This window comes from Mytilus galloprovincialis, chromosome 10, assembly GCF_965363235.1.
Source record: "Mytilus galloprovincialis chromosome 10, xbMytGall1.hap1.1, whole genome shotgun sequence".
Lineage (NCBI taxonomy): Eukaryota > Metazoa > Mollusca > Bivalvia > Mytilida > Mytilidae > Mytilus > Mytilus galloprovincialis.
The window spans coordinates 52,009,746-52,021,203 of record NC_134847.1 but is presented as its reverse complement, the minus strand read 5'-3'; the positions used below and the strand labels follow the sequence as shown (position 1 = coordinate 52,021,203).

The 11,458-nt window shown below is 31.4% G+C and overlaps 1 long non-coding RNA gene across 1 annotated transcript; it reads right to left on the bottom strand.

Moving 5' to 3' along the window:
• Positions 1-2,787: 2,787 nt before the first annotated feature.
• LOC143047798 (uncharacterized) lies at positions 2,788-5,879 on the bottom strand. The gene is made up of 2 exons (XR_012969664.1): positions 5,812-5,879; positions 2,788-4,456 (listed from the first exon to the last, which is right to left on the bottom strand). It is a non-coding gene; the product is annotated as an uncharacterized LOC143047798 (long non-coding RNA).
• Between the last annotated feature and the right edge of the window lie 5,579 nt (positions 5,880-11,458).

Below are 11,458 nucleotides of genomic sequence, written 5' to 3'. Positions count from 1 at the left end.
AAACGTAACAATATGTTGTCAAGAAATAAAGTATATCGATAATGTCTGTTTCAGAGATTTTTTGTAGGGAGCTGAGTGAGATTGATCAAAGTAGAATTTTCCCACCATAAGACAAGATCCTTGTATCTACGTTGGTCATTATTTTTTATGAAACAATTCCAACTCCTTCAATTGTCATTTAGTTTGGAATAGCTAATACTTGGTTAAAGTGTAGAAAAGCCAAATATTTTATTACTATTGCAAGATAAAAGAGTCTTAGATTATGTACTCTTAAAGATCTTTGGATGTTTTTAGTATCCACATCCTTTTCACGCTACTTCTAAAATAGGAAGTGTCTCAACAAATTTGAAGCCGATATGTTTATAAGTAATTATCAAAGGTACCAGGTTTATTATCTATAATATGCCAGACGTTCGTTTCTTCTACAAAAAGACTCACCAGTGACGCTCGGATCAAAATAGTTAAAAAGCCAAACAAGTCAAAAGTTGAAGAGCATTGATAACACAAAATTCCAATAAGTTGTGCCAATACGACTAAGGTAATCTTTGCCAGGAATAAGAAAATCCTGAGTTTTTCGATAAATTTCAGTTTTGTTAACAGGACATTTATAAAAATGACCATATAATTGATATTCATGCCAACACCGAAGTGGTAACTACTGATGATACTCTCAGGGATAAAACGTCCAACAACAGATTATCTAACTTAAGTAAGTGACAGTGATAAAAATTAATTGGGCTATTTTCATGATTTTAAAACTGTTAAAAGAGTAAGAAATATAGCATTTCAATAACTTGTTGAAATAAAATATTTCAGCTATTGGGAAGAATAATACTTTTGCAACATAAGTATTGGCTGTTTTACGATGCAATACACATGCATTAGGTCCTTCTATAACTAATGCATGAACAAAGATTGAAATAGTTATTTATAGCATATGTATAAAACAGAAGATAGGGTATGATTGCCAATAAGACAACAACTCTCCACAAAAGACAAAATGACACAGAAATTAACAACTATAGGACACCATAGGGCATTCAACAACGAGCAAAGCCCATATAGCATTGTCGGCTATAAAAGGCCCCGAAATGACAAATGAAAAACATGTGCTTATTTTTAGACAATTTTGATGTGAAATGTAGTGGCCGCACTTGTGCTGAGTCTTAATATTTAAATATATGTTGTATTTTATAATAATACATAACATATAAGAAGATTGAGCAAGTACACGAATGCGGCTACTTTCAATTTAAACAAAAACCATATGATTGAAGAACATACACATTTAACAAATATAGTTCTTAGATGTAAGCGTTGCACAAAGTTTCAAATCAAACACACCTCACTATGAGTATGTGTTATATGTTACACATTTGAATAATTTAACAATCAGTGTATTTAATTTTTTTTTTTATTAAAATGACTAAACAGCTAGACCAACTTTTGTTGAATTCTTACCAGTTTAAATACTTGCATACCACAAACGTTTTAATCTTTACGTTTCATATATAATAAGTTGATGTTAATTTGAAAATAACATGTTAATCATTGCATTTGAGTCAACATGCTTTAGTTTTCAAATTTCTTTGTACATTTTGTCATTTTTATTTGTTATACGTTACTCTAGGGCTAGCTCAAAGAACGTTGATTTTGTTGAACGAGGAATACTGCTTTCTCAAAAGTTGCTGAGACAGGGCTATGAATCAATCAAATTAAGGTCATCACTCAAGAAATTTTACGGTCGCCGTCATGAGCTGATTAAAGAAATAACACGACGGGTGCCATATACGGTGCAGGAAATGCTTTTTTCTTTTTTTTTTTTCTTTTTTTTATTAACGTAACAACATCTGCAGGAAATGCTTACCCTTCCGGAGCACCTGATTTCACTCCCGGTTTTTGATGGAGTTCGTGTTGTTTTTTAATTATTATTTATAACTGTTGATGTAAATGTCCTTTGGTTTTTGAGTCTTTGTTTACCCCTTGGTTTTGATTGTTATTGTTTTATTTTTTAAATTGTCTTCAAATTGATTTTATCGCAAAGTTTATTGTATATTTTAAACAGAGCTGAGCCTGTTTTTATTGATATTTTATAGGCTGTCCTTTTATGTCGTATTGTTACACCACTGTTTCATTTTATGTTGAGGGTTGGCGCCAGATAAAACGTTCAAACCCGCTGCATTTGTTTGCACGTGTCCCAAATCAAGAGCCGTATACTCAGTGGTTGGCGTTTGTTGGTGTGGTTCATAAGTGTTTCTCGTTTTTTTTTATATAGATTAGACTTGTATTGATCCTGTTTGAATGGTTTTACAATAGTTTTGTCGGTGTTCGTTTATAGCTTACTGTTCGTTGTGAGCCAGGGCTCGGTGTTGAATGCCGTATTTTGACCTGTTAACTGTGTACGTTTACATATAGTGACTTAGACGGAATGTTGTCTCATTGAAACGCATACTACATTTTCTAATGTCTATTTATAGGTATCGATGACTGCCACAACCCCTGTATAAGTTACAACATGTACCGTAGACGTGAAAATTCCAGATTGCCGTGTTTTTTCAGCACAAGTATGTTAATAACAGACATACAGACATAGAGTACTATCAATATTCAATTTTATACATCATTGTGTGTATCACCTAGTTTCACTATGCTGTTTTATTTCTGTATTTGGTCAGTACAATTGTTCCAAAACACTTGGATTTCTCATAAATGAAGTCTATTGTGTGCATTCTAATCCGATAGTCGTATTTTATATTTTGATTTATTTGAATAAAATATTGTTCAAAATAATGATAGTGATATATTTATTGTTTAAATGAGGCTACTAAGTTGCGTTGTAGCATCAACATCTAAAAAACATACTTGAATAATCATGAAGATAAAAAACAAAAGAAGAACAATTTTATAGTTTCTTTTTAAGCGTTTTAAAGTAGCATGATTTATTTTAACTACCTGTGAAGGATTGAAAGACTTCTACAAGGTATTCTCATATGAGATTTTGTTCGGATGGAAAACACTGTCGCCAGGGCAAATGAGTTTTACAAAATATTTTTGAAAAACGTCTATTTCATTTCGTCTGATACTTAATACGATAGTATCCATGGTTCTGATTAGTTTTTATTGGCAAAATCGCGTGATAATGGTGTCATTGAATGAAATAATAGATTTAAAGGGATAACCTTATATAAAGTATATATTTATTTTGTTTAAAATGTTATGCACATTTTGCTATTTCCTTTGTTCTGTAGTTTATGAATAAAAAAAAAATCATGATATGTTATTATTTCTACACTATATTTTTTTTTGTTTACATAAAAATGCATTTAACTAAAGACAGGTCTAGTTATATATAAAAAAAAAAAAAAATAACAGGTTTTGAACCTTACTGCAGACATTGTTACGATTCGAAACGTCCTGTAGGATTTGCTTCAAATATTGGACCTTGTTTAATACTGTCCTTAATGTGCCTGATGATTCTTATAGTATTGTTTCTATTGAATTCACATCCCTGTACAGTATACACATCACTAACTTTATAGTCAGCAAATATTTGTGAGTAAAGATTCGATAGAAAATCGTGAACAGGGTAAAAAGAAACGAGTACCGAACTCTCATTAATGTTATTCGCTTTATATCCAAAAGACCATCCCATATCTGTATGATGAGTTGCCATGGATGTATCACAACAAATCGCAGTCCAATAAAAATCCGGTACATTCACTCTGTTTTCATATTCGTTTTTAGTTTTTTGTTTCCCCCTGGGTGTTGTTACAGTCTTTTCTATTTTTCGCGTAATGAATTTATCGTTGCTAGGTTGTACTCCTATGACAACATAGCTTTTTGCTCCAGGAAACTTACATTTATCTCTTACAGCGTTCACAAGACCATTCTCCATAATATTCCATGTTCCCTGGTTGAATGGTCCATATTGAGGAGCAATATTAGTGAGCGTGTTGGTTGCATATCTACTGTTTTCGTTTTGTGTGTTGAATATTTGGGGATTTAAATGTCCTCTGTCGTAACCACTGTCTTTGTAGTCTATATCCAGTGCTTGATATTGTCCAAACTTTGCGCTATGCACATTGTTCAAATTATGTTCAAGGTTATTAACCTCAATCATATTTCCTCCGCCTCTATCTGCAAGGTTTGGTTCGATAAAAAATTTGTCACCGAGACGCTTGTCGTTTCTGTTTTGATCAGGCTGGATAAGTTGTACTGCACTGTATATTGGAATTCTATTAGTTTTATCATAGACAGTAGCATAGAAATACTGATCTTTGTACTTTTGACATATGTAAACAATATCTCCAGTAGAATTCCTGATACTTGGTCGTTGTCCTTTGTAAAAGAATCGACCACATCTGGAAAAAGTACTAAAATTGTTTACCACCTCGGTTTCAATTACTCCTAAATACACACAAAACATAAACACATATCTATAATGCATCGTCTATAACTGAAAATAAAAACAAAATTGTTTTTACTACAGATATAAAAGGTAACGGGTCAGAGTAGCAACTTGGTGCGATCCTACATAACAGTGTTTGTGAACACGGCCATGTGAAACTTCAATGAATTATATATGAAAGTTTCTGATTTCTAAAAGTAAATCAGGTAGGAATGAAAATCAAGAAATAGGTTTGCATTGAAGTCTAATAGATCTTTTTTTAATGAATTTACCCCTGAAGAAGAACACAAGGCAATAACTCTGGTTTGTTTATTCCGACCTCAAAGTAAATTCTACTACACATTCATGATTTCATTTTAAATACATTCTGTAACTCATTAATATAAAATATTATATGATTGAGTTAATAATGATCTATTTAAATACAAGTAGTATAAATTTGGTGGTATTTATATCTGGAAATGATAGAATTTCAAATTATTTCGAATACATATTTTTTTCTCTTTCTTAGATAAGTTTGAATGTCCCTCAGGTATCTTTCGCCCCTCTTTTAATGGTGGAACAAGCCGGAGTACGTTTTTTTCCACTGAGGAATAACAGAACATTGCCATCATTTTGATCAAACCTATTTAATCATCATATGAATTTCAATCTCGTTTTTCAGATAAAAATATTTTGACAAATTATAAACATTCCAACATATCAATATCTTGAGTTATCGGATATATGTTTTTGGAGAAAGCACAAAAAGAGGCAAAACACAGTTACAAATTCTAATCACGTGACAATATACAACATCTGTAGTCATTCGTACTTTACATTTGCCATAATAATTTCATTCTTCCGATATATATGGAATGAATATCACGGTCAAATATATCAATTAGTCTTTAAAAACGTGTTTCTTTGTCAAATCGCTGAAATATTGATTCCCGAATATTTACTTATCTCTCCTTTGCTCTCCATTTTCATAAATTTAAGAAAAAAACAAATGTTAGATTTATTACATTTGTAAAGAAAACATTCTAAATGTTGTTTTTTATGTATTTGAGTAATAAGGTAATAAGTGAGTTCACAACCCAACTTTCATTTTTGTAATGAAACCTAATAAAACTGAAAGTAAAAAGATCTAAGAAGATGTGGTATGAGTGCCAATGAGACAACTCTTTATCCAGGTCAACATTTGTAAACGTTTGAATATGAACTTTTGCCCTTATCTGACACGACATAGAAAGACACACTATGCAATATCGCCTGAAATAGCTTAACTCAATCAAAAGACATATGAAGACAGTTAACATACACCGATAAAATAAATTTGTTTTATGATACAATGTTAATTCAAACTCAATAAAGTAGATAAAGCGCCATATATAATACTATACACATAAGTATTCACTTACCTTATTATAATTTTGTGCACAAAGTCAATCCTGACTTCTAGATTTTATTTATATAGTGCATTTTACATAACATATGATAAATAGGATGATAAAACAATGGGATTTGTGAGTTGGGTGGTTGGAATTAATCATTAGCGTCATATAACATGTACCAAAGTTCAATGGGCAAAGCTTGTTTACTTGTCTTTATTCTCATAATAAGTGAGGGTCATTTATGAAATTATTTTGTCATATATCTTAACGCAAACAAACAGTATACTAATATATTACATACGTGCAACGCTAAATGCATAGTTGTACTTAAAAGCACCTTTTGAAGGCAGTGTTATTAAATTGGGGTTTAAGTGTAAAAATCAACAAAAGAATAGTGCTGTCGATACACTTTTTACTGCTCTGCGGTGTTTATAAAGTTATTGCGTATCCAATTTAATTTTCTCTTCTCTTAGGCCAGGTTGTGTACTAACATATTATAAGGACGAAAACCACCCTTTCTTAGTCCCAATTCCTGTTCACACAATTTGTATCTATTTTCATAATAACGACTATTTTACTGATTTTGTATCATTGATGAAGACCCCATATATTTTTTTTTCTAACATCATTCTGCAAATTGATAATCGATTTGAAAAACAAGCAAATTTTTGAGGAAAGTTTTCCTTTATCTAAATAAAACCCGTTCCGAATATGCATGAAATATTTGCCACTGGACGTTAAGCAACCAACAATCAATCAATCTAAATAAAAGTAAATCACCATTTGTTCACATAACTAAGCAGATCTAACTAGAAAATTTGAAAACTTATGAGTGCAGTAAACAATTTATAAGATAAGCATTCATTTATTTTGATATCCGACAAATGAAAAACGCGTGTGTGTTAAACTGATTCAGTTCTTTAGAATGATGTGTATTTTTTTCTTCTTTAAATCTGCCATTCTCAGCACTTTTTTCGTATAAAATGGCACAGCTACTCGCTTCAGCATCTGTGTGTCCTTTCAAAGTAATATAAAAAAAAAAATAAAGGGAATATGCTGACAGGTTTTGTTCCCTTCTTTATGACTAGAAAATGTGTATCCATTTTAAAGGTCAGGATGGTCATTTCAATATTGAACTCTCAGTTGTAAAATATATTTTCGCCATATGTAATTGCTTTGTTTGATTTCTTTTAAAAGGAGTCATGTAAATGGATATCATGAATTGAGAAAAACAATTAATTTCCCAATCGGCGAAGCCCGTATATAGATTGATATGTTACCTGTTATGTCTGTTTGTTTTGATCACACATCGTTGTCAATATCATTGAATTTTTATGCGACTATCATACAAGTGAGAGGTTCGGCTATCCATAAAACTAGGTTTAATCAACCATTTTGTTACATAAGAAAAAACCGTAACCATGTCAGGAATATGACAGCTGTAATCAAATCGTTTGACGTGTTTCAGTTTTTTATTATTCCATTCAACTACGGACATTCCGTTTTTAATTTTTCCTCGTAGTTCAGTATTTTTGTTATTTTACTTTTTGAACTCGCCAAGAAACTAGGCTCATAATGTGATACTCAAAAGTGCGTTTCGTCCACATAACAACTGCATAAGACTCTTCAGATTGATCTTCAATCATTTGCAAAGGAATATAGTATATTACACACACTCAAAATTTGATAAATCTATCATTGAACACAATGCAGTTGTCAACCAAATTTATCCCATTAATTTTTCTGTAAGATATTATTTTTATTTTGTTTGATGAAATTTACATGCTTGCCTGAGGACTTAATTTAATGCAAAGTTACTTAAACTTTCAAAATAGCTTCATTTAAAAATCTGATCACGACCACGTAGATACATATATGAGCTACACCCTTACATATTCCTTGACATCCTGTTTGTTAACGACATATATGTTTTTAGTTTATGAAAAATTATATTCAAGATTGATATCTGTTTTAAGTAAAATACTAGAATTCTGTATACCGTTATTCTGCTCGTAAAAAAGGAAAACAAATGGCATTAATATACAATAGACCCATGAATTCGTACCTATGTGCCTAATATGTGTTCATTAGATACATGCATACATTTTTTGAATAGTTTAACATGTGTTTTGATATAAATGCATTAAATAGTTTAAAGAATTAGATCGATTAAAAACGCCAAAAAATTGTCAATAATACAATTTTCATTAATTATGGAATTTTATTGGGTTTGATACTACCAATGAAACATACACGTAACCTATTCTTAATTTATTGTTGTGTTACATCATTGTCCCAGGATAGGAGAGGGTTGAAATCCTTATGGCGTACGGAAAGGGTCAAAAGTAAAAAGAGCAGCATAAGCTATATTTGACGTACCAAAAGGGTCAATATATATTTGTCTGCATTTTAATCGCATATGCTATATTACAAACACTGACTATGCTATATTTTCAAATTGTAGCATATGCTATACTATTTCAAACACATCAATAAAGGGTCAAAACTCGAAAGTAGCATAGGCTGTATAATTTATTTTGATTGGACTGTATATCTCACTGTTGGAAGGCGTGTTTAACGAATCTAGAAAATTGTCATCACTAAAGTCTCCGCCCTTTTTTATTAATACTTCTAGAAATGAAATGTATAATATGATCATTTGAAAACAAAAACAAAACTTTTTTAATATAAAAATATTTTTTTAATATTATTACATTTTATATATTCAAATGTTTTTGCCTGGTATATAAGTGGATTTTATCAAACTGGCTTCGGGTAATTTTAAAACAAGGTGATTGGAAACGCGGCACACATGAACAATAATTTTCTTATATCATCTCTGTCTCATATCAGGTGATGTATTAATTATGCACCCAGCAGAGCCTTCTCGCTAACAATTATTAACATGTACGTCCCTGCCGTAGAAATTACGTACCTGCAGTATCATTTAGTAAATGTTTAGATCAATTTATGTCTAAGTATAATATTGAATGCTTCTTGTAAGTAATTTCATAGAGTTGTACATGTATTAGCGTTGACTGCGCTTCTTACGAAATGTACTTGGGTCAAATCTATGAATTTACACAAAGAAACATTCAATTTTTGGATAAAATTTGGAAAACCTGATAATGAAATTATCAAGACATTGTCCAAATAATCCTTGAACTTTTTGGCTAAGGCCGAAACACGAACAGATATGCCAGTGACAAAACATTACGTACATGTATGCAGCAGGAGAGTTTGATTTCAGCTTTAAAGTTGGACTAAGTTCATAATTCTATGACCCATTTTTTTAAAAGTTTTTACAAATATTCACTGGCTATAGTACAGAACAGAAAGAACTATTTCCTTGAAAATTGGCACAAGTAGTAACAGAATTTCAGCTTAAGAGCGAGAACAAGAATCATAATTCTATATTATACATTTTTTAAGTTTTAAGCCAGACAGAATCGAGAAACTTTGGGACAAAATAATACATCTCATAAGTGAAAAAGTTCGTGCATGTTTTGTTATAAAAATAACCTGTATTACAAAATTACACCCATAAGGGTCAAGCAATACAAACAAACAAATATACATTTTAAGTACAATGCAATACAATGAAACACAATATAATAGAACATATTTTAATAGTTCAATTATAAATTAATGTATAAAACACAAGCATGAGCTTGTCTCACATGGGTCTGACCCCCTTAGATCTAAAAACTGCTTAATGAAGACTCCAACATGACAAACAAGTTCAGGAATGGGGTTTAAAATGTGGTTTAGTTTATTAAATTCATCGATCAAGATGTTGAAATGGTGGTACATAGTCTTTTAGAAATTCCAAACGCAATGATATGTTAATTTCACAATACAACAAGAAATGAAGTTCGTCATCTAGGACTCCACGTTTTTTATATAATATTTGTGCTCTTGGAATATTTCTGTACCTTCCCAATGCAATGCCTAGGGAATGATAACTAAGTCTAAATTTTGAGAGTAACTGCCTATGTATAAAATTATTGCAATTCAAATAAAACACCCATGCAACCACGCATCTCATACTGCATGATAGGAACCGACACTACTTTAGTGTTTCGGCAGTTGAGCTTGAGATGGTCATTTTAAGATGCATTATTTGAATATAATCAAATATGAAAGTTATTCATGTATATATTGATATATTGATATTTTAATTCTTCTTAATGAGATCTAGTTATTATATCAGATCTGCCATCATCAGGGTCCAACTATCAATTTTAAGTTAAAGTCTTTAACTTTGATCTACTAAGCATATCTCCAACACTCTTGTGCTTGCTATACGCAACAATTGGTGCTGTATTGAATATTTGTACACAATCTTCGTCAAACTGTAATAAATGCCCTTGTTTCATAATATGTTTCTTTATTTTACGTATATATGAATTGTTGAAACTAATGTACTATTTTATTTTTATTTGTTTTGTTGTAGTAATTCAGTACGACCAATTGATAAATCATCAGTAATACTATCATCTACTTTCACGTTATTATAAACCCTTTCTAATAATTTCACTTTGAAATTAGTTACATTGTTTATTTAATTTGTTATGGTCACTTGTGTTTCTAATTTGACATATTGCTTCACCTTTAATAAATTCTCTGAATACATGCTGTGAGTGACAGCTATATCTGTGCAGAAACAGATAAAAGTTGGTTTCTTTAAATGTATTTCAAGGTCAAGCATGCCATGTGTAGTAAATCGTTGACCTTTAATTACATCAACATCTAAGAACGACATTTTCTTAATTGAGATTTCATAGTAGACTTGCTACATGTCCCTTCCTAATTATGCTTTTTTTCAATTTTGCCCCGCTAACAATTTTACTGCTATAACTAGAAAAATACCATTATACCGACATCTGCATGAGTAAGCCAAGGGCAATCAGTAGACTGAAAACAAACCGATGCAGCCATGGCGAAAAACGAAAACCGACGAGAAGACAAACAGCTGAGATCAGCTGAGCAGCCAACATATCACAGCATAGAAAACAATAAACTTAGCAACACGAAAACTTTAATGATCTCAGATGCACCGGAAGGAATTGAGCCATTCACAGTTTGTTTATATGAACATCAAGATTATTTTTCATTTGTAGAGTCCGTATTTTCATAAGGTCCCGAATTTTTTGTAGGGCAAAATGTTAATGTTTCAACACATGGAGAAAATTTCGCACCCGGTGGCGGGCTACATCTGTCCCCTTAAAGAAAATGTGTACTAATTCATTGAAAAGGCCCCTGACTTGGGAGAGGCACAAATATGCAGAGGGGCAAAATGTTTACAAAAACTTTTTTTCACACGATCTTTTAGACGCAAACAAAAAAATGAGACGAAAGTCAAATGATTTTTATTTGATCTCTTGATGGATATATGTAAACAGTTTGAGAAAAGGTATCACTCCAAGGGATTGAAATTTCAACTTTTGACCAAATTTTGAGGAAATGTGTAACACCTTTACACCACTTTTAGCAAAAACATGTAGGTTGGTGCCATGGAGGCGTCAAAAATATATTCTAACATTAACCTTTCAATTTCTGGATATCAAATCTATACAAAATACTGATTACACATATATACACATATATGACACAAACAGTAGGCTTAATTTGTAGGATAGGAAAGAAAAGGGGCTGGTAAAATGTTACGTAT